General features: G+C 36.4%; 1 long non-coding RNA gene across 1 annotated transcript in view; it reads right to left on the minus strand.

Annotated features, from left to right (window-relative positions):
* LOC107833671 (uncharacterized) overlaps positions 1-2,061 on the minus strand; it is a 6,284-nt gene extending 4,223 nt beyond the window's left edge. The window contains exon 1 of the long non-coding RNA XR_001659440.1: positions 1,619-2,061. This is a non-coding gene — a long non-coding RNA (uncharacterized LOC107833671). The remainder of the gene's footprint in view (positions 1-1,618) is intronic.
* Between the last annotated feature and the right edge of the window lie 1,575 nt (positions 2,062-3,636).

Raw genomic sequence — 3,636 nt, forward strand, 5'->3', positions numbered from 1 at the left:
CACCTGGGAAGCAATCAACGGGGAAGACAGGACAGGGACAGGACTAAACACAGAAAACCTCAAAAATAACTACACAGAAAACACAGAACACAACATTCAGTAGTTAAGGCTGATCGGCTAAAGGTCAAGAGGGCCTGCAATGGGAGTCGGCCGCCCCAACTTTCTTTCCGGACGCGGGGAAGGGATAGGCTAGGTTGGATTGAGTTTTCCTCAGGAGGGCTGTACCTGAAATATAACAAGATAAGCCAATCTGTGCCATCGAAGAAATGTCAATGTTGATGATGGCCGCATAGGACAAAGAATTAAGGTTGATCGTAGAATCTAAGACGATCTGTGCCATTTAAGAAATGTAAATGTTGACGATGGCCGCATAGGAATTAGTGAAGATAATAGAAGGCTGAAGTTGATCGAGATCTGAGTCACAGAAGAAAGGCAAAACCTTGACTGTGGCCGCATTGGAATTTAGTTTTTGGATCCATTTAGGGTAGTTTGTGTGTGTTTGTGACTTGTGTTTGTGCGCTTGGGTGAAAAACGCTGGGAGCGATTGTGTGTGTAAAAAAACAGAGAGAGGCTTGGAATGAAGCTCTGCCGCTGAGCAGACAGTTTGTGTTTAAATGTATTCTTTTCTGTTGATTGCAGTTTGTTTTAAATGTATGGTTGGTGTTTGGGGATTGTAAATTGTCAGTTTGTATGTCTGTATGTGCTCGGTTATGTTGTGTTTTTATGTGTGCACCCATTTTGTTACTATGTTGGAGCTTCTTTCTGTGTGTCCCATGCAAAGCTTATGTTTGCTGTTTTGTTTGTCCTGATTTGGTACCATTGTCTTGCGCAGCTGTTTGTCAGTAGTCACTGTCTCTTTTCTCTCAACAGGAAGGCAGCAGAGCACATGTTGCTGTCTTAATCACTTCTGACTTTAATTGTATTTCTTTCCTACTTCAACAGATAAAACGGTTTTGGGAAGAATATCTGTGTCGTTCTGCTGTAATTTCAAATTGACATGAAGCCTGGTAATCAAAGTGGTCCAGAACCTTCCTTAGATCAAAGCGCAGATTTTAAGAATTAAGACACTTATAGAGCATACCTGAAAAGTTTTCAATAGACACGCATTCATTCTAGGCATTTTCTAATTCATATTATACTAGTATTGCAAATATGTTTGACTAACTTAGTCAAACATATTTGACAAGTGTAACCTGATTTAGACAATACCAGTGCTGCTAATATAAAACTACAAATCAAACTACTTCAGGGCATGTTAATTTTCACTAAATTGTATTCTACTTATTAAATTGCAAGTAATAAAAGTATTATGTGTTATTAGTCTGTCCTCTTCAAGTTTTAGTGTTTCTCTGTGGGACATAACTTGAGATGTGTCTTCTGCTGCCTGCTCGTTGTAGACATGGCCTGTGTGCCAGAGTTAATTTATGGCGTGGTTCCTCCCTGATAACAGTCTCTCCTGCAGCCTTTGTGAGATGGTATTCCAACTATTCCTGCACAATCCACTATTTTCACATTAACTGTATGAAGGATGAACAAAAGTACATAACAGATAAAATTGTAAACAGATGAAGTGACATCTAATGTGTTCAAATTTTAGAAATTTTGCTTAGCTGTTCACGGGTTAAAATTTAAACTTAATGAAACTTGAAAAATTGAGGTTTATAGCAGACTTGAACTTTATCATGGACTAATCAATATTTTTCTCTCTTATTATCTTACCAAAACAGAATTCCTTTTCATTTGAAACTTGGTCACCTTACAATGTCTAAAGAGGGTACAGAATTGGTAAATGAATACGAGTACGTGTTTGATTCAAAGGGTGATTATTAAACAGCCCTAGATTCAATTAATGTTCATTAAATTGGTTACAACATATTCTTGTCTCAAAGACAATTTATGATTCTAAATCTAGATAACATGGTTACCTTACTTCAAAATGGGAAATAATATGTTAGAAAAGGAGTAATCACATTTCAGCTTTGGTTTAAAACCAGATAGCATTTATTACGAGACTGTTTCATTTAGTTTGACATTTTTATTTTCTTTTCATTTTTGTTAATATTGTTGGGGTTTTTTTACTTACTTTTTAAATAGCAAACTAACTTACTAACTGAACTAACTGCTGCTTTCGAAAATCATTAACAAAGCCACACAGCTTTCAGAGTTTGTGTCCTTGGGCAAAACATTTCACCTGCCTTGCCTGCTGACGGTGGTCATAGGTGAAAAAATGAATATTGTAATATCAAATGATGTCATCATTTAACTCAGTGTTTCTCAACCCTGGTCCTCACCGCCCCCCTGCTCTGCATGTTTTAGATGTACCTCTGTTCCAGAACAGCTGATTCAACTGATTGCATGACCATCAAGCCTGTTAATCACCCAGGCTTCTGCAGTACAATTCAGGTGTGTGGCAGAAGGGAAATACCTAAAACATGCAGGACAGGGGGGCGGTGAGGACCAGGGTTGAGAAACAATATAAGTCAGACTTATATTGTTTATGTAGCATAGTCCGAGTTTTGTCAGTGGACATCAGGGTTATTACATTATTGTGAAGTAAACTATTTTACTAGTGTTATCAAATTTACAGTATTAATACTGATGTGTGTTCTGATATGTCCTCTTCAAGGCAAACGGACGTATGAAATGGATGAGCTCAATCCAGACTGAGTTCCAGCGCTGAATATGGGTCACTGCGAGGTAAACGTCACATCGGACCGACATGGGCGTCAATTAAAGAGGCGATATAGCAAAATCATCAACAAGTTACTGAGACTGTTTTCATTATTTACCCAAGTAGAGGTAAATAATGAAAACAGAGTAGCAGAGGCAACAGAAGAGGAGCAAGTTGGAGAGGCTGAGAGGAAGAAACGCCAGGAGAGGAGCTCAGCAAAGCTGCAGACTCTGAAGAGGAACATGAACCATTTGTGTTGAAATATGTTGGAAGTGGCTGTTTTCTCTCATTTAATAATTTAACGTGGTAAACATTCATGAAATGTTTGATTCAAGCACTTCAAGTTGCATGTAAACAGGTGAAGTAATGAATCACATTTTAAGTCAAAATTTGATATTTAAAATATTTCCGGTTATAAACATACATGCAATGAAAGATTATATTTTTAAATAAATATTTTATGTGATTAAAGTAAACAATTATATATAAAATCATGCTTGTTATATTTAATGTAACAAGCAAACTGTCAGGACACTGGGTTTGTTTTGCTTTTCATTTTATTTAGCTTCATGTTTTAATTCACTTTAGTTTAGCCCTTTATGATCCTTTTGATATTATTAGAGGTATTTAGTGTAATTAGAATTATATTATTGCTTTCCTTATTTTCAGTCCTTTATGGTGTTTCTAGTTAGGTTTACTCTAGTTACTTTAGGTCCTTGTTTATCTGAGTCCATGTCGAGCCTTCTTTAATGACTATAGTTTAATTCTATTTTATCCTTGTAGTTATTTCTTATTTCGGCCTCCCTGCAGTGTTTCTTGTAAGGTTTATTTCTTAATTTGATCACCCTATGGTGATCAAACTGAACCTATGTTCAGTTATTCTTAGTCTCTGTATATATATCTTTAGTAATTCTAGTTGGGTTATTTCTTTGTTTAGATCTTCTTGTTTCTCTTGCTCTGTGTTC

The sequence above is a fragment of the Poecilia formosa genome, unplaced genomic scaffold, assembly GCF_000485575.1.
Source record: "Poecilia formosa unplaced genomic scaffold, Poecilia_formosa-5.1.2 Scaffold425, whole genome shotgun sequence".
NCBI lineage: Eukaryota > Metazoa > Chordata > Actinopteri > Cyprinodontiformes > Poeciliidae > Poecilia > Poecilia formosa.